We start from the raw sequence: 21,697 nt of genomic DNA, 5'->3' as shown, positions 1-21,697 counted from the left end.
ACATGTTGGTCCAATTTGGATTCAAGCTTTGTCATCCTCTTATCAGAGTGATGCACATATTGGATCATCTGTACTTGAAAGTTGGACTGAGATCTAGGAGCTTCTTTCCCTTCTGGTCTTGGTCCTTGATTTTGCATATGGAGAGGGAGATAAACACTTGAATTTTGACTTCCAAAGCCATTCCTCCAATAGTTGGGAGGATTACTCTTCCACCTCAAATTGTGATTGCAGATGAAATTTGTCTCGCTTAAATTCTGCGCTTGCAAGAGCTCTTACAAATTAGTCTTGAGCCTTCATTAAAGATTCTAATTGCTTTACAAGGGCTGCCATTTGGTTCATTAGTGGGCTGCTGCATCTGCTTGGTAGACTGGGGCGGTCTCTTTCCTCTTGATGTCGTAAGAGTCAGCAGTGTGTCACTGAAAGCTAGAAGATGCTATCTCATCTATTAGCTGATATGCATCATATGGATCTTTTCTTATGAGGGACTTTCCTGTTGTGGCATCAATTGTAGCCCTAATGGTGATTGATAGGCCATTGTAAAAGATTTACACCTGTCTTCATGTCGGGAAATCATGATGAAGACATCTCCTCAAAAGCTCTCCAAATTATTCCCATGCCTCGAATAATGATTTTGCTTCATATTGTTGGAAGCAACATATCTCCGTCATGAGTTTTGAGGACCTTGATGGAGGAAAGTATTTTCCTAAGAATTGTTGAGTGAGGTCCTCCCAAGTTGTGATAGAGTTGACTGGAAGTGAGGCGAACCAAGCATTCACCTTTTCAAATACTGAGAAGGGGAAAAGGTAGAGTCGAATAGCATCGTTGGAGACTCCATTGTATTTGATGGCATCAGTTAATCGTAGAAACTTTGTCTGATGGAGATTGGGGTCTTCGTTACGCATGCCTCCAAATTGTATCGAGTTCTAGACGATAGTTATGAGTGCTGGTTTCAATTCAAAATTATTTGCCTCCACATTAGGGGTTGCAATGCTTTCAGGAGTGTCTCTAGCAGTGGATGTCATATAATCTTGAATTGATCTTCTTTCCTCTGTCATTCTTTGCTCTTTCACTTCTTTTCTTTGTCTAGGAGCTGTTCTTTCAATTTCTGAATCAAATAAATAACCTGCAGGACACTTAGAACGTGTGAGCATATACTAGAAAGAATTCTGAAATAAAATAAAAATATTAAAATAAAATAACAACGAAAATTATAAAATAAAAAAATTAACAATAAACAAAACAAAATTAAAATAAAGTAAAATGCAAATTGTTCAAATCAATTAAATTTGAGATTTTCTTAATATTGAAAAAGCAATCCCCGGCAACGGCGGTAAAAACTTGTTCAAAGGGTAAGTGTATCTATCGAGAGGTAATAAAGGGTCCTTAAATTAAGTTCCCGAAATATTGTCCCATAAGGATTGTTTTCCAATTACTAAGAATTTCTTAATTCAATTGTTTAAGCTTCAAATATATGAGATTAATCAAAACAAGAATATATATATATATATATATATATATATATATATATATCAATAGCTAATTTATTTTAAGTTGCTTATTACTACTATATAATAATTTTTATGTGAATATGTTTTAGAGATATCAATCAATGCTTTGTGATCCATTTGAAGTAAATTGTTTGATACTTTTGTGTTATGATTTCCCTTACACATTAGTCTATTAAGTCAGTTTCATAGATTTCTTGACAATAATATTGTTCAAGTGAGCTTTATATCAATCAAATTCTCTTTTTTTATTCCTTTCTAATACATGATTGTTCATTATTTCTCTTCTTATTTTGTAAGGTCAACCTAATGATACTAGTAGTTTAATCCTTTATCAAAATTGATTTCTAAAACACCAAATTTTCTTTTGCTTTTTTTAAATATGTGTTTATCAAGTAATTTTTTGTGTAATATGTAAGTTTAAAAACTATGTAAACAAATTTATTTGGCTTAACCTTGCATGATGTCTATTTCTGTATAATTTTACCATTTTTTTGCATAATTTGCTTAAGCTACTCAATACTTGCTTAAGCGCATCCCAATTTGCTACATATTACCACTCTTGACTTTGATCGAAAAGACATTCGCTTAAGCAAGTATTGAGTCGTTTAAGTGATTGACATGCCTCAAATCAATGGATCTTTATGTTTATTTGCTTAAAAAATCCCTTTTAGCTTAAGCGAGTGTTGGGTCACTTAATCGAATGACAGGCTTCAAATCAATAGCTCTCTATCCCAAATTTGCATCATTTTAATTAGTTTCACTTGAAAGTGCTTAAACGAGCCAATATTAGCTTAAGTGACAAAAGTCTTACTTAAGCAAGATAACCCTACAGGCTCTTCTCACTCGCTTAAGCGAGGTTCACAACGACAAAATTCTATTATTATCGTTTAAATTAGTATTAAATTAAAAAAATCACTAGCATAAAAAAAGATTATATAGTATGGTAAAAAAGAAAATAAATTCTTAAAAATCACTTAATATAAATGGTTTCTAAAATCATTATCGTTTAATAACGACAATTGATATTTTATATAGAGATAAATTATAGATATCAACTTTAGGCCACCCACAAAATTTGATTTATAAAATTTATTTAGTCTCGAAAGATTACTGCTATATATTGTAATATTGTTTAGCAAAAACTAAATTCAAGTTCTTTAAAAGATCACCAGCAATAATGTAATGAGAATACGATATCATCCCAAAATGCATGTAAAAGAAACTTAAAAATATTTCAAAGTATGGAGATAGATGAGCATGAGGCACACTTTGGTCTTCATTCACACATTTGAAGACCCTTCCCCAATTTCAAAGGAGACAAAAGCAGAAGTATCTCCTTCATGCCTTGCCTTAGCCTCAGCCTCTTTCTCTTTGGCTTCAACACGGTCACCACTTCCATTGCCTCTACTTGACACAGTCTTAATGTATTGAAGCCCACATGCATTGCACAAAGTCTGTAGACAGAAATAGTAGTTTATTACATACACTTTGAGTAAGTGTCTAAATAAGTACTCTTAGAGTACTAAAAATTAATATAAATTTTACATAAATTAAAAATAACATGTCTCTTTAGAGAATTTAAATTAAAAAATTAAAAGAATAAAAATATATAAATTAATTTTGACTTGCAGTTTAATTCATTTCACAACTTAATATTTAACTCCTATAAATTATTATAAAAAATTTAATTCAAATTAAAAGTAAATACCTTTGGCCCTAAAGGTCCCTTGCGCCACAGGGGAGTTGTTCTTGTTCTACAGTAAAAATTAGTGCAGAATTTGTCTGGATCACTTACAGTAACTTCTTTGCTGCGGCGATAATGACGACGGCCGCGAGCTGCTATTGTAGCAGCCAAGGATGCAGAGGCAACATACATGGTGGCTCCAACATCCCTCTTTTCTTCAGTACTAGAATTTGCTTGAACACTTGTGTCTTCATTGTTCTCATTATTTGCAACCTTTATCTTTATATGCTGTTAATAACTAGTCTTTGTTAATTATAACTATTGTAATTTATTCTCATATTTCTTTCTTGCTATGTAATCCTCTCCCACCCAAACTAAATAAACAAATAAAGCTCCTTTAAAATAAATTTAATTTAAAATAGAAAGATAAACCGAAGATAACAATGATAATCTATAAAGATCTAAAAGTAAATAATTCTTTATATTCTCACTTTATGAATAAAATCACTTTAGTTTTTCTTTTTTAAAAAATAAAGCATGAGATTAGTTATCAATAATAATGTAACATGATTATTTTTTTGTTACAAAATGTCATTTGATATGTTACACTAATGGAAAATAATGAAATAAATTTGACATTTTCGCCTCAGTATTTTATGCTTACTTTACATCTCGTTATAAAAGTCATCTTTTTATTTTTTGTTCTTTGACCATTGATGTCATGTTTTGTACCAACAGTATATGAGGGTAAAGAAGACGAGGGTATGAAAAAAACAAAGAAAAAACTACGTGAGTGTTTTAACATGTAAAGGTACGCAAGTTGTAGTTGATAATAGGACTAATTTTAATCATTATAAAAATGTCAAACACTAAATCTTAATAAAATTCTTTTAAGGACTAATTTCAAAAGGCGCTACTTTTATAAGGACAAAAATATAATCAAGCATTTTGTTATTTAAAAAAACATGACGCATAATAAACCTACTAGGACTTACTTGGTACAGCTCATCATCAAGATTTGCTTCAATCCTATTTTCATGAGCTTCTTGAGTGTTTGGGAGAATGTATGACGAAAACTCATTTTGAGCTTTTGAATTCAAATCCTCTGAATATGGAATATTCAAGTCAAAGTCACGATTGCTCATCACAAAGTAAGTCCTAACTCCTCCTGGAAATGATGAAGAAAGGGTCATTTTATGACATATTAGCTTGGCAATATAACAATTTTCACAAGAAAAGCATATTAACAAAAAATCAATATAAGTAACCTAAAATAAAAAAGAGGAGAAATGTTCATGAGGCGCGGCTAAGATTATTTTGAAGTGAACAAGAAAATCAAAATCCACAAAAGTCATTAATTATGCTTAATTATATTTTTGCAATGGTAACTAAAAAGGGTCAAGTGATATCTCATCAAATCTAAATTTTAAATGTTTTGAGTATTAAGAAGAGAGTTTGTTATCTATAATGTATATAAGTGTTTATTCATTGAAAGCAGATTTTTTGCAATTTTGGCGCGACCTGCAACTTACAATTATTGCAAAGATCTTGTTCCGTTTATTTATAACCTTAAACTGTTATCGTTAGGATATGTTTAAAATTAATTACACAAAAGCATTGGGATATACAAAGGCTTTAACTCATCTTAAAGTGAGCAATGCCACACTTGAACAATCACTTGTTTTGATGTTATTCTAAAAAAATTATTACTTATTCCTTTTAATAATATTTTCATGAATATTTTTTTCATCAATCTAATTATAAGAATGAATGATTTTTTTTTTACTTACTATATTAATTTGATCAATTTTTGTATAATTTATAAATTAATTGATACTTTATCACAACACTTTATTTTAATATATAGTATATTTTTAAATATAAAATTTAAAAGTACACATTTAAAAGTTAATTTATCTAAAATTTAGAAACATAATTACAAAAATAACATTATTTAATTTAATAAATACAAGAAGATTTACTCTTCAAGTAAATAAATTCTATATATCTTTTTAAGTTTTTAGGTGGTAATGTATTTGATATGTTCGTTGGTATAAATAGATTCTATATATCTTTTAAGTTTTTAGGTGGTAGTGTAATTGATATGTTTGTTAGTATTGTAAGACTCAAATTTATTTCATTTTACGCTTAATACATACTAAAATAACAAACTAAATACATTTATATTTTCATATCTATTAAAGAGAAAAATACAATAAATATATTATATCTTGTTGGTTCAACAATAGTAAAAAAAATAATTGTATTTTATCCTTGAAATTGTATCACGATATCCCCTAAAGTTAAACAAAGCTAAGCTTTATGAAAAATCGAGTTATTGGCTTATACATAAAAAAGAGGGGAAAAGCCTAAATCGTATTCAAAATCAAATTTATCAATAGAATAATTATAAACATACCAAATCAGGATTACAAAGTTTGATTAGTTAAAATTGCTAATTGATTGAAAAATCAAACTTCGTGAATCATATTTCTTTTAGTTTTGATGTTAATCTATTAACTTAAAAATTGATTTTGAAGTTCTTAACAAAAAAACAGACATGCAAATAAAAAAATGAAATGAAAAATAGACAATGATACGAGTTATTATCGGCTGATGTATCTATCAAGAGAAATAAAAACAAATGCATCAAAATGATTAAATTAGGGTATGAAGGATGACCAACCCCAAACCTAGCTAGTACTATGATTACTTTTGGTTAAACAAAAATGATGTAAAGACAATCAAGATAAGAGAGAAACTTACAACAGATCAGATCGTGAAACCAAGACTTTTTTCTTCACGAGGATGTGGATTAGATTGAAAGACTCTTTTTTCAGCCAGTAAATTGAACCATTTTGTATACACCCTAATTTTATGAAAGGCAACTAAACCATAGATAGAATATATAGCAACTACTCTCTATATATACTTCTCTCGTATTTAAAAATGGGTAAAATAAAAAATTTAAAAATAAGTGATTAATTTTACAAAATATTATTTTAATATTATATTATCTAATATTGACTAAAATTGTTCCAATATTAAATAATAAAAAATAATAGAAGTAAAAAACTATTATTGTTTTGTTTTAATTTGAAATTTTATAAAATATTTATCACAAAAATTATATATATATATAGGAAAGAATTTTCTCACACTAGTGTAAGTTTAAAAACTTTTACACTCGATCTGAACTTTTAATTTAACTTATATCTAACGGATTATAATTTATTACTTCACTGACCGATAGATGTAAGTTAAATGAAAGGTTCAGATCGAGTATAAGAATTTTTAGACTTACACTAATGTAAGAGGATCTTTCTCCTATATATATATATATATATATATATATACACACATATATATATATATATATATATTCAAAATTATTTGATATATTATTTATATATATCAAAATTAATATAATATATATTTTTAAATTTTGTAAAAATAAGGACTCATTGAGAATAATTTTATAAATATTTAATTTTAATAAAATTTAATACAAATAATTTTAGTAATATATAATTATAATTCAATGACTAGATCAATAAAAATCTAAACTATTTAAATATAATCTAACGGTTTTTTTTTATCATTTACATTCTCACAGTAATTTATCTTACTTAAGCCATTTCTTATATCCATAGCATGTTTTTATTTTATTTTATATTATTTTATAATTAGTTTTACAATTAACCTTATCAAACACTTTTAATTAAATAAGCCAGTCTAGCAATTTTCAGCTAAAAAATAATTTTTCTAAAATCTTATTAATAATTATTTTAATTTTAAAATGATAATTCAAACTTATTATACAAATTTGAATATAAAAAATATTTTTAAAAAGATATTCATAATTTTAAATACATAATAAATATATTTTTAAATTTATTATTATAATAAAAAATTCACACTAATATGATAATTGGAAGGCTATGTCAAAAACTTTATGTTGTTAATGTATTTCAAATAATTATAAATTAAATGCTTCCAACTAATTAATAATATGAATATATTTTATTTTAAAAATATATACACATTTGTGTGTAATTTAATGTAAAAATAATAATAAATGTTTATGTCATTATTTAATGATATATCATAACATTATTTAAAATTTAATTATATATAATTTATTAAATGATCTAATACTACAATATGCGTTTTTAAACACGAATAGATTTGCATTATTGAAATGGACAAATTGGGCTCTGACCATTTCACTGATTATCTATGATTCATGGTTTGTTTTGTTTAAAAACTTCATAAATATATTTTCTTTCTTCTTTTGATTTCTCTATTTTTTGTAAACTTAAAAAATCCTATTCAAATGAGTAAATTTAATCTAAAAAAGTTGAAGTCAATGGGTTTAAAGAATTGACCAAGGCATTAACCTTAATTATAAGACAAGTTTTCTTGGAATTGATTGTATATATAGACATTTTGTCTTTTCCTTTTAACATTCTATATAAGGTATTTGACCAACCCATGAACTTGAGAAGGTATTTTACACCTTCTTTAGATTAATTGTTGTAATTTCTCTATCATTTTAAAAATTAGAAGGTATTAACGTCTTTTTAAATTAAATCACTAACCACACTATTTATTAATATAAAATTAATAGGTAACAATTGTTCCATACATAGGAGAGGGTACTAAATCCTCTCTATCAAAGAGGGTATAGTATATTTTACCTTCTATATTATCTAATCTCACATAATCAAACTTAAGTATTTCTTATTAGTAGTGAGATGTTTAAATATGTATTTTTTCATTTTATATGATTATAACATAATAATTTTATTTTGGTTAATTATTTAGGCTTAATTTTATTTTTGGTTTTTATAAATATTGGTCATTTTGTGATAAATTCTCATAATTTTTTTTGTTATGATTTAGTTCTTAAAAAATTAAGAAATTAGGATTAGTCTCTACCGTCAATTTCTTTCTATTGAGTGCTAGGCTGATAGCATGACGCCATGTGGCATGCCACATTATTTATTTTTCTTATTTTTTATTAATTAAAATTACATAATTACAAATAAGTCTTTAAACACATTTTATATAATTGTATAAAATTGCTTTTAACTTTTTTTCTTTCTTTCCTGCAACCCTTTCCCTCCCGTCTCCCACAGCCCCTTTCCATCACTCTTTCTTAGAGCTATCACAAAGCCCAACTAGCCTCAGCCCTAGCCCATGTGGGTTAGGGCCAAAAAGTCCTGTGGGCTAAAAAGCTCAATAAATTAAAAGCTCTATGGGTTAAAAATCCTTGTATACCAGGGTTAGGGTCAGAGCTTTACGGGCCAAAAATTTTTCAATTGCAAGTTTTCAACTAAAATTTAATTTTATTCCTAACTATTAATATTTACCTTGATCAAAGCAACATCTAAACTCCCTCAAGAAGTTACAGTGAGAATAATTGCTTCCCTCAATTAAACCTTAACTTACTAAGCTGATTGCCATACCTATCATTTTTACTAAGTGCTTTAAACATAAAACTTAATATATAAAACACAACCAATTAATTCTATATAAAAAAAAAGATTTTACATAAACTTATCTATAACAAAAGACATCACTCCAAGTGTAAACAGAACCAATTTCATGGACTCCTTTATTTTTTTTTAATATAAGTAAGGAGTAAATAACAGCAAAATACATAAAATTAAAAGTAGAGTCATTAAGAAATAAGAAGAAAAGTTGAAACTATTGATGAATCCACTTTTTATTATATTTTTACTTGCCTTTTTGGTGCTCCTTGATAGAAAAAATGGACTTAGATAGTGCAAATAATATAGAAATCACATTTTGAGTAAATATCATAGGTTTATTAATTTTTGGTTAATTTGCATTTAATTACATAGATATAGATTGCAATTTTAATTGTCTTGATAATTTTGCAGAGTCTCCAAGTTAATTTTGAGATATCTTGGCCCTTGGATGAAAGTTGCCCCCAAATAAGCCACTTTTAGGAGCAAAAGTGGCAACTACAGCAAGTCTGGGCATTAAAGGTTCCAAAGTAGATACTTTCAACCTTCAAAGTAGCAACTCTAGAGAGCTCCAGGGACGCCATTTGAGAAGCATTTTGCACGTGGTCACTATTGTCTTTCAAAGTGGCTACGCGCATCCAAAGTAGCCACTTTCAGCATGAAAAGTGGCAACTTCAGAGAATTGGCAAGTTTACGTAAATATGCGCGTGGATACTTTCAAGGCCCAAAGTAGACACTTTCAAAGGCAAAAGTGGACACTTTGCTGACATGTCTTCCACTATAAATAGATTTTAGGAATTAAGGTTTGGGACTTGAACATTTTTATTTTTCTTTCATTCTCTTTGCCAAATTAGGACATTTTCTTTCTAGAGCTTTGGAGCCTTGGGTGACAGCCAGGGATCCATTATATGTTTTAATTTCCAATTTGCCTTTGATTCTCATTGAATTTACATTAATGTTGCTTACGTTTCTGCATTCTCGTCTTTCATTTGTGAAGCCCATCCATATGAAGGGCTAAATTCTCTTGTAATTCCTAGCCAATTCACATGGTTCTTGATTTCTTGGGTGTAATGATAATATTACTCTTTCTTTTCTTGGATATATTAACCCCAATCTCGGAATGAAATGAAATTTACATGAGGGGAACATTACTTAATGAACCCTAAATTACCTAAACGAAATTCTAATCCAAAATTGCTTAATTTTGATTAATCTTTGAGATTGCTTAATCTTAGGGATAGAGATTGGAGCCCATTAAGATGCTTAATTTTAATTGGGATGCTATAGTTAATTTTTGCTTGTTAGATTAACTTAATTCAAGGGAAAAATAGGGGATTATTGAATCATTTGAAAGAATAGGGATAGAACTTATTGATTGACTAGGGATTACTCTCCTTAATTGATTGAATTTCACTAGTTTACATTTTGCTCTTGATTAAAATCTGGAAATTGACAAACCTCCCCCCAATTTACTTGCTTTAAATTCTATGTTTACACTTGTTCGATGTATGTTCCCAACCAAAAATTCCTTGGAGACGACCTAGGACAACACCCTAGTACTGCATTCATTTCTTTGCATATTTGATGAGGATTAACGACAATCTTTGTGCATAACGAGTAGCAGAAAATTGTTTCATCAAATTGGCGCCGTTGCCGGGGAATTTTTGGTGCTGAACTGATGTTGAACATGATTAGTGCTCTGTTTTTGTGTTTTGCATGTTAGTGTGTTTGTTTCATTTTTTGAGTTTTTGTATTGTGTTGGTAGCCATACGAATTTTGTGGTCTGTTTCTGCATTGTTATTGCAAGATTTTCTACATCATTTCCTTCATTCAAGTGCTGCAGTTTTTCAATTACTCACTTTCAATTTTTCTGTACTCATTTTGCTGCATTATACTCTGTTTTTCTGTACCTTTGCTGCATAATTCTGCAGAGAGATTTCAAACTGTTCTTGTTATTTCATTTACTCAATTTGATTTCAATTTAGTTAGTTGATATCTAGTGCATGACCAGATCAAACCCTGGGGATTTGTATCCATTAGACCAGGAGATTGATAGGACTTTTCATAGGAACATTAGGACACATAGGGATCACTCTGATCACTCTGAACACTCTGAACCATCATCATCTCCTATGGCATCTTTGCAATTTGTGACACCAATTTCTATTTACTCTTCTACATTTTCACTTGACTCTAGTTTTGGAGCAATGACAAGTGATGAGAGGACTCTTAAGGAGCTAGCTGCACCGGATGTCACATACCAAACATTGTGCATCCAATATCCAAATGTGGACGCCCCTTTTGTTTTGAAAACTGGATTAGTTCACCTTCTACCTAAATTCTATGGTTTTGCAGATGAAGACCCTCACAAATACTTGAAGAAGTTTTACATTGTATGTTCCACCATGAGACCTCAAGGTGTTCTGGAAGAGCATGTCAAATTGAAGGCTTTTCCTTTCTCATTAATGGATACCGCGAAGGATTGGCTCTACTACCTTCCTCCTGGATCTATTACAAGTTGGGACAACCTCAAAAGACTCTTTCTAGAGAAGTTCTTTCCAGCCTCCCGAGCTGCATCCATAAGAAAGGAAATTTGTGGAATTAAACAGCTAGAAAGAGAAACTCTCTATGAATACTGGGAGAGGTTTAAAAGATTATGTGCCAGCTGCCCCCACCACCAAATCAGCGATCAATTACTGATCCAGTACTTCTATGAGGGATTACACCAAATGGATAGGAGTATGATCGATGCAGGGAGTGAATGAGCCTTGGTAGACAAGACCCCTGTGGCAACCAGAAACTTGATAGAAAACATGGCTGCCAACTCCCAGCAATTTGCAACTAGACAAAATTCTTGTGTTTCTAGAGGTGTGCATGAAGTTCAAGCTACAGAACCAAACAAATTGGAGCACAAGATTGATGAGCTAGCCTCCATGGTAAAGCAATTAGCTGCAATGCAAAAGAGTGCTATCTCTGCAACACCTTCACCATCAGTTCCAGCTACGCTTTGCGGAATATGCTCAGCTGTGAATCATTACACAGACAGTTGCCCTACATTGCAGGAGTCAGACATTCCTGAAGGTAACCCCCAAGCCTATGCTGCAAATATTTACACTAACAAATTTCCTTTTCAGCAGCTGCAACAACAACCAAGCTGGGATCTTTCTTCAAACTGGTATAACCCGGGCTGGAGAAATCATCCAAACTTGAGGTGGGGAGGAAATTCCAACTAGTAAAATTAGCAAAGCAACAACTACCAAGCTGGTCAAGGCAGGCCACATCAGCCACGCCAATGGAATGATCAACAACATGGGCAACAACCTCACCAACAGCAGCAAGCGTCCTCATCCCAAGCCTCTTCCTGTTAGAAGAATGAGCCTTCATTGGAGGAGCTTGTGAAGCAAATGACCATGAGCAACATTAACTTTCAACAGCAAACAGAGGCCAGTATCAGAACAATTGAGAACCAGATGGGACAGTTGGCTTCCTCTATAAATCAAATTCAGTCCCAAGGTTCTGGCAACCTCCCAACACATACAGTCACAAACCCAAAGAATGTCAGTGCAATTACTCTGCGGTCTGGGAAGGTAATGCAAGAGCCTAAAATGCCTAGGGAGAAGGAGATCCCACGCCCCTTGGTTGATGAAAGGGAGGAAGAAAATGCACCCACCACTCAAGAAGTGGTAGAAGAAGCTGAAAGGGCAATTCCCCCACCTTTTCCTCAAAGGGTTATGATCCCCAAACCAAGTAAGAAAGCTGAGGAGAGTGATAATGAAATCTTGGACACCTTCAGAAAGGTTGAGGTAAATATACCCTTGCTGGAGGCAATTAAACAAATACCCAAGTACGCCAAGTTCTTGAAAGATTTGTGTACATAGAGAAGGCGTTTGAAGGGTAATAAGAGGGTCAACATGGGTAGGAATGTTTCTGTACTTTTTGAGAAACAGAGAACCACAATCCCTGAGAAGTGTAAAGACCCAGAAACATTTACTATTCCATGCATCATTGGTAATAATAGGATAGACAATGCCATGTTAGATCTAGGAGCATCGATTAATGTTATGCCATTGTCTATTTTTTCCTCTCTATCTCTTGGTCCCTTGCAGCCCACAGGTGTAGTAATTCAGTTGGCCAATAGAAGCACAACACATGCAGCTGGACTTGTTGAAGATGTGTTAGTGAAGGTGAATGACCTCATCTTCCCAGCTGACTTCTACATCCTTGACATGCAAGAAGAAGAGTCACTCAAAACTTCTGCACCGATCATTTTGGGAAGACCGTTCTTGAAGACTGCAAGAATGAAGATTGATGTATATGCCGGTTCACTCACCATGGAATTCGGGGAGAACATTGTGCGCTTCAACATATTAGATGCCATGAAACATCCGATTGAAGAACATTCTATCTTCCATATTGATGTATTTAATGCATTAGTGGATGAGAGCTGGACCGAAATTTTGAGAAATTCTTTCCTTAATTTTTCCCATTTTGTAGATGCTTTTGTTTGTGAATCATATGAAAATTCTTTGTATGATACTTGTGCTGAAAATTCTGATTATTTGAATGAAAGTTCTGAAATTTTTAATGTTGATGAAGTTGATAATTCCATAGGGGTAGAATGTGAAGTATTGGATTTAGCAAATACAGTTGAATCTAACCCCTTTGATTTGAATGTTACAGAAATTTTGTCAAATGAAAATGCTAAATCACTTCCCTCTATAGAGCAACCTCTCACATTGGAGTTAAAGCCTCTACCAGAGCATCTGAAATATGTCTATTTGGAACCAAATGAGAAGCTCCCAATTATCATCTCCACCAAGCTTGATAGTGATCAAGAGAAGAAGTTGCTAGAAGTGATCAAGAAGCACAAAAGAGCCATTGGGTGGACACTTGCTGATATACCAGGAATTAGCCCCTCCATGTGCATGCACAGAATTTTGTTGGAAGAGGATGCTAAACTGGTGAGACAACCTCAAAGGAGGGTGAATCCCATCATCCTAGATGTGGTGAAGAAGGAAGTCACCAAGTTGCTTCAAGCTGGGATCATATACCTAATCTCTGATAGCACTTGGGTTAGCCCTGTGCAAGTGGTCCCAAAGAAATCTGGACTTACTGTGGTCAGGAATGAGAAGAATGAAATGATACCTACCAGAGTCCAAAACAGCTGGAGAGTCTGCATAGACTACAGGCGGCTAAACCAAGCAACAAGGAACGACCACTTCCCACTACCCTTCATTGATCAAATGCTTGAAAGATTGGCAGGTAAATCCCACTATTGCTTTTTAGATGGTTACTTTGGTTATTTTCAAGTTTGTATTGCCCCTCAAGACCAGGAAAAAACCACATTTACATGTCCCTTTGGCACCTTCGCTTATCAAAGAATGCCTTTTGGCCTTTGTAATGCTCTTGGCACATTCCATTGATGCATGTTGAGTATTTTTTCTGATTTAGTGGAGCATTGCATAGAGGTCTTCATGGATGACTTCACAGTTTATGGCACATCCTTTCATGCATGTTTAGTCAATTTATAAAAAGTCTTAAAGAGGTGTATTGAAACTAACCTTGTACTTAACTTTGAGAAATGCCATTTCATGGTAGAGCAGGGTGTAGTTCTAGGCCATATAATCTCTGAAAAAGGCATTGAGGTTGATCCTGCAAAATTGGATGTTATTTCACAGCTTCATTACCCCTCATGCGTGAGGGAGGTTCGTTCTTTTTTGGGCCATACAGGATTTTACAGGAGGTTCATCCAGAATTTCTCCAAGATCGCAATTCCTCTTTTGAAGCTGCTGCAAAAAAATGCTGAATTCAAATTTGATGAGGACTGCAAGGAGGCTTTCAACTTCCTTAAAAAGGCCTTAACTATCACACCAATTATCCAACCTCTAGATTGGTCAATACCCTTTGAGCTGATGTGTGATCCCTCAAATTATGCAATGGGAGCTGTCCTTGCACAGCGGGTTGATAAGGTCCCTCATGTCATTTATTATGCTTCTAGGACCTTAGACACTGCACAATCCAATTACACCACAACTGAAAAGGAATTGTTGGCCATAGTGTTTGCATTAGATAAATTCAGATCATATTTGTTAGGATCAAAAGTTGTGGTGTTCACTGATCATTTTGCTTTGAAGTTTTTGCTAAAAAAGACAGATTCTAAACCCAGGCTAATAAGGTGGATGCTCTTACTTCAAGAATTTGACTTGGAGATTAAAGACAGAAGTGGAGCACAAAACTTGGTAGCAGACCATTTAAGCAGAATAGAGGGAGTCCCTGAACTCATTCCCCTCAAGGATGATTTTCCTAATGAACAACTTTTAGAGTTGTGCACATCACATGTACCTTGGTATGCTGATTTGGTTAATTTTTTGGTTGCAGGAGTTTTCCCTACAAATGCATCAAAAATTCAAAGGGACAAGATCAAGAGCGATGCCAAGGACTATGTGTAGGATGACCCTTACTTATGGAAGTTCTGTAATGATCAAGTGATCAGAAGATGCGTCCCTGATGAAGAGATCCCATCTATATTGCAGTTTTGCCACAATTCGGTTGTGGGAGGACACCTTGGACCTCAAAGAACAGCAAGAAAGGTGTTGGACTCAGGATTATACTGGCCCTCCATTTTCAAAGACTCTTGGCGAACATATTCTGTCTGTGAGAGCTGCCAGAAGTCAGGAGGAATGATCACCAAGAGACAGGAAATGCCTCAGCAACCTATCCTATACTGTGACATCTTTGATGTCTGGGGTATTGACTTCATGGGCCTCTTTCCCTCTTCCTTTGGTTTCTTGTACATTTTACTTGCTGTTGACTATGTTTCAAAATGGGTAGAAACTAAAGCTACCAAGACTAATGATGCTAGAGTTGTTGCAGAATTTGTTCGCTCCAACCTATTTTGCAGGTTTGGCATCCCACGTGCCATCATTAGTGACCAATGAAGTCATTTTTGCAACAAGACAATGGAAGTTCTGCTGAGAAAATATGGAGTTCTGCACAAAGTTTCCATAGCCTACCACCCGCAAATGAATGGCCAGGTCGAACTCTCCAACAGAGAAATTAAGAAAATACTTGAAAGAGTTGTGCAACCCCACAGAAAAGATTGGAGCCGCAGGCTAGATGATGCCTTGTGGGCACACAGGACTGCATTCAAAGCACTTTTGGGCATGTCTCCTTACAGAATAATCTTTGGCAAAGCTTGCCATTTACCAGTGGAGATAGAACACAAGGCATACTGGGCAATGAAGGCTTGTAATTTGCACTATGACTCAGCTGGAGAGCAAAGAAAGCTTCAATTGCAAGAGCTGGAACAGTTACGTCTAGAGACATATGAAAATTCCAAAATTTATAAGGAGAAAACCAAGAGGTACCATGACAAGTTGATAGCCAGAAAAGAATTTTGTGTCGGTCAAAAGGTGCTCTTGTTCAATTCTCGCCTCAAATTTATGCCTGGAAAGCTTCGCTCAAGGTGGATTGGTCCATTTATAGTCACACAAGTGTTTCCTAATGGTGTAGTGGAAATCAAGAGTGACTCTACTAACAAATGTTTCGCAGTGAATGGACATCGCCTGAAGCATTTTTTGGAGAACTCAGTTCCCTTGGAGGAGATTGAAAAGGTGGATGTGTACTCTCCCATCATTTCCTTCAACCAAGACCCCTGTCATGAGTAAATCACTTCGCACGTCAAGCTAATGACGTTAAAGAAGCGCTCTGTGAGAGGCAACTCACACGTGAATAAGGAATTTTGTTCTTTCCCTTTGCATTCTTTCAATTAAGTTTTTGTTTTTATTTGTTTTCATTTGTAGAGTAGATCTCTAATACAATTCAATTTTGTGTAAATAATTTTCTGTGGACTCAAAATTTTTGCAGGGATTGTGGCAGCAGCAAACACTTTGGGTACTCATTCATGCTTGGTACAATTTATTTTTCGTGAGAGTGGCCACTTTCATAAGCCATGGTGGTCACTTTGGCTCAAGGTAAGCATGTTTCTCCCCGTAGTTCCTACTTTTAAGAGTGAAAGTGGCTACTTTGACACCTAGGAGGTCAATGGTTTGCGCATGGACACTTTCAAGTCCAATAGTAGCCACGCACAATTCACTTTGCATTTTGGGGCTTACTGTAGTTGCCACTTTCTTAAGTAAAAGTGGCCACGCGCATATGCTCACAAAGAAAAACTCACTAAAGTTCCCACTTTCAAACCCCATAGTAGCCACGCGCAAATTCACTTTGAATTTTGGCTTCACTGTAGTTGCCACTTTCTCACTTGAAAGTGGCCATGCACACTTGTCCCACAAAGGAACCCACTGTAGTTCCCATTTTCAAACTCAATAGTAGCCACGCGCAATTCACCTTGGCTCGCTGAAGTTCCCACTTTCAAGTCCAAAAGTGGCTACGCGCACCACTCTTTGGGCCAGCCCACTGCGTACAGCCCCTAAAATCCTTCAAAGTCACAGTGCCCACTTCCCTTCACTCACGCCACACACCCACTCAAGCACTTCACTCACGACGCACCTCACGACACCACTCTTCCACCTCCCAAATTGAGTTTTTGCAACCCCAATCCTCACATTTTCACTTCCGCTGCCACACCCAAAGCTCCAAGCAAGGTAAATCTCTCAACTTCTCTTAATTCATGGGTTAGGATTCTTGGATCCCCAATTTGGGGCTTTTTAATTGTGCCCTTATATGTTGAAATTAATGTGAATTTCTTGTTTAATTAAGCATTCTTGTATGAATTAGAGTGGGTGAGGTCCTTTAATTGCACCCAATGGCCATGTGTGGCTGCCACCATGTTCAATGTTCCCACTTTTGTCTCCAAAAGTGGCCACGCCCATTTCCATTTGCTATGAATCTCATTTGCTGTTTTTGTTATGCCCATTCCCTTTATTTTTATGTTCTCAAACATGCCCATTATGCCATTCCTTTTCATATCCATGCATGTTGATGTCTAAATTCAGTTCATGTCCATTTACATTGAGTTCTAACCTCTCCATTTTGCTGTTTTGCTTCTCAAATTCCATAGTATTTTGCTATTTTGCTCTGATTGTTGGCCTTTTTGGGTGTTGAACATGTTTTTCATGACTTTAATTTCACTATTGCTGTGTTATGGCCTTTAAACTTAGCAGCCACATTGTGTTCTATAGTCAATTGCTATACAAGATGAACGTTTGCCACACCATTTATTTTGTACTTAATTGCAATTGTATGTATCATTTGAGCCCTATGCTTTTCCCATAGAATGTATCTTTTATGGAATGCAATGTGTTTTTACTATGTACCATGATCATCATTGAATGCTCTTTGAGTCATATGTGGCACTATACACCCTTTATGCGTACAAACCATTTAGGATTGCCTCAAAATAATTTGCAACCCCCTTTTACTGGTCTGATTACTTGCTGATTAGTCGTTACCATAGAGGGTTGACCCAAAGTTTTCCTGCACTACCCATTCATATACTCTTTCTTTTCTGCAGGATAATGTCTAGCATCCCCAGAAGGAACACCCTCAGAACCAAGAGGAGCAGGTCAACTGAAGCCTCTTCATCTCAACCCCCTCCTACCCATGATCCCAGGTTCAGGTCCCCAGAGCACGAACAATATTTCAAGGAGAACATCCTGTGGCGCCAGATCGTCCAGGACAGGAATTTTGAAATCCAGCAGGGGACATTCCACAGTTTCAGAAGGAAATAGACAGGCGTGGCTGGGGACTTTTCACTTCTTGTGCAGGCAATGGGTGGAAGGACATCACTCAGGAATTCTATGCTAATGCCCTGTGCCTGGAAGCTGACACTTACCACCCCAGGCACACCATGGTCAGGGGTAAGCAAGTTAGTTTCACTCTAGCCACCATCCAGAGGGTTTTAAACATCCCTCCTCTGCAGAAGCAACCTGACCAGCTGGATTTCACTGCATTCTGCAAACAGAAGGAAAAAGATTACCAGCCTATACTTTAAACAATTTGCATTGAAGGAGAAAATTAGGAATTTGATTGGAAAATGCAGCCCAAGAATTTGACCACCAAACACCTTCTCCCTGTTGCCAAGGTGTGGAGTATCTTCGTTGTCAGCTCATTTATGCCAGTCATCCACACCTCCACCATTGCGGTGAAGAGGGCAGAACTCATTTATGCTATTCTCACTGGTATGCCCATCCATGTTGGGGAGGTCATCAGCAGCGCCATGCTGGAAGTCCTTAAAAGGAGCAGAGATTCTTTAGCTTTTCCCTCTCTAATCACTATGTTGTGCCAGGATGCAGGTGCTGATTTTGGAGACTACCAACAGAGAGTTAGAGCACTTCCTCCCATTTCCACTGCCTTGGTGAAGGACCTATTTAAGCCAAAGAAGTCTTCAGACCCAGGTCTCACCCTGCCAGCGGAATACAAGAAGAAGACCCCTGCAACAATCAGGGAGCAGCTGCAGCAAATAGCACAGAGGCAGACTGCCATCCACTCTGGTCAGACCAACATGCTCCTCCTCATGGAGACCATGATGTTGAACATTGGCAAGAAGATGGGGATGACTTCAGACCAGATCTATTATGCTCCCCGTTTCTCTGCCCTTTTCCTCCAAGCTGCTGTTCAGAATGACTTGCCTCCATTCAATCCCAATGCACCCAGAGATGCCCCCAGCTCCAATACCTCAGAGGAAGCAGAAGCAGCAGAGGAAGATGAAGATGCCACCTCATCCACCTCTGATGAAGATGCCACTTAGTCTACCTTTCGTGTTTTCTTTTCTTTCTCTGCTTAGATGCCCTCAGTTCCATCAGGAGGAACATCATTATGCCCCTGAACTTTGAGTAATCATCTATAAAAGGGGGGGGGGTGAACTCTTTGTCTCTATTTTGCATTTATTTGTAGCTTACTTTTCCTACACCCACTACAAGAAAATTATGGTTTACCAATGGTTAATTATAACATTAACGAGGGTTTAAACCGTAGTAAATGACATTACCCGCAGTTGATAAAATCGTAGTTAATTTAAGCGTGGCAAACAGATTACCGGCGGTTTTAAACAACCGTAGGTAAATTTGGTATTTGTCGCGGTTAAACCAACCTCTGTTAATTAACAACAGTTTCAGATAACCTTCATAAATTGCCGGCTGTTCAGTAACCATCGTTAATTTCCTGCGATTCATTAACCATTGTTAATTGCCTACGGTTCATTAACCATCGTTAATTGCCCGCGGTTCATTAACCATCGTTAATTACTTACGGTTTAGTAACCGTCATTAAATTCCTGCAGTTCATAAACCGTTGTTAGTTAGCCTGGGTTTGGTAACCGTCATAAAATACCTGCATTTTATACCATTAAATTTCGCATGGATTACCCGCGGTTTGAAACCCCCGTTAATTTGCCAGAATTGCTAGCAGTTTTGAAACCCCCGTTAAATGCATGTGAATATATATAATTTGAATAATTAAAATATAGCTTATTTTTAATTCACCTGTATATCATATAATATTACATAAAATTCAAATAATTTTATTTAATTGATAAACATAACAAATTTTAAAAACCACAAACACTTGTATAAAATCAAAAGTGATACATAAAGATCTTATAATACAAACTTATAATAATATTCTAATTAAAATAAAACATGTCATGTCTTTCATTCATAGATGAACTACTGCTATAAATCCCTAAGAAAACTACTCTTCAGCTGGAGAATTTGAAGGAGAATGATCAGTCACATTAGGTGGTTGTGCACTTCCTTGATCAGACACTTGAAATATAGTAATTAAGAACAAGTTCAAAATTTGAATTGTATGTAATTTATTTAATACATTATTAAAACAATTAAATTTAAAAGGATTACCGGTGAACTTTGAAACATAGCTAAGTCTGGAGGTAGTTGACCTTGAAAGTTCTGAGTGAAAAAATTCATCATTACATCAAATTTTTTATTTTGTTCATCCATTGGAGACTTTAAAACAGTTACTTGATTCTGCAATTCCCTATAAGAAGGAAGAGATGAGGACATTCCACTATATGAACGAGCAGGATATCCAAAGACTTGAGACGGACAAGGACCCAATCCCAAACCTCGGACACGGCCACAATGCTCTTTACTTCCTAAAACATGAGCTAATGAATCTTGAGTAGATATTTCTTGGGATAAAGATCTGCTTGATTCATATTCTTGAATTTTTTCCTACAATAGCACCATTAAAATAGTCAAGCTCAAATTACACAAATAACCAAATGTTAATGTTAATATACTTGTGTTTTGTGTTTAAAGATAAAAGCAACATATCTCAATACCAAATATAAAAGTGTATATCATGTAGCAAGTAGTTCAATAAAACATAACATACACTAATTTCTTTGGCCTCCTGGCTAACAAAATGTCCATTTGCATGTTTATGTGTAACAGTCCATATTTCTCCCCTGCTAACTTTTCGACCAGACTCTAGTTCTTACAAAGTTAAAAAAGAATGTGAATTTTACGTTAACAGCAAAATTATATTTTTATTATTTATAATTTATGCTTACCAGCTCTGCCCTCTTTTGTGCAATGCTTTTAGATCCACCAATGTGAGGAATTATTTGTTTCTTTCTATTATCTCTATTTTTCTGGGCATTTTCCTAATAATCAACAATGAAAATATTATTCTCAATCACAAAAATCATAAGGTAAGAAATATGTTATTTTACCTTTGTTTTTGAACTTAGACGGTAATCAACAAAAGAAGCCCAATGGTCTCTATTTACTCCTTCTGGGACCATCTCAATCAACTGATCTCTGTTACGTGTACTATCATCCCTTTGTTGCCACAATTCTTGTCTATACTCTCTCCACTTTGAGTTAAGTGATTTGAAGATATAACTCTTATAAAGGTCAGAGTCAACTTCAAACTTAGGCTGCAAAATAAAATAAAAATTAATTGATGTTCATAATATTTTATAATTGAGGCTCAAATTATTAAAACATAAGGTTTGTTTTAGCATGTGAGTTACCAGTAATTCTAACCTGAATGGTGTGATTGAATACATATTCTTTGTAATCTTT

The 21,697-nt window shown here is 34.3% G+C and overlaps 1 non-coding gene across 1 annotated transcript; it reads left to right on the top strand.

Moving 5' to 3' along the window:
* The first annotated feature begins 567 nt into the window (after positions 1 to 567).
* On the top strand, positions 568 to 674 carry LOC113853366. Its single transcript, XR_003502539.1, has one exon. It is a non-coding gene; the product is annotated as a small nucleolar RNA R71 (small nucleolar RNA).
* The last annotated feature ends 21,023 nt before the right edge of the window (positions 675 to 21,697 follow it).

The sequence above is a fragment of the Abrus precatorius genome, unplaced genomic scaffold (assembly GCF_003935025.1).
Source record: "Abrus precatorius isolate BTA unplaced genomic scaffold, Abrus_2018 Scaffold10, whole genome shotgun sequence".
Lineage (NCBI taxonomy): Eukaryota > Viridiplantae > Streptophyta > Magnoliopsida > Fabales > Fabaceae > Abrus > Abrus precatorius.
This window is presented reverse-complemented; position numbering and strand designations above follow the sequence as displayed.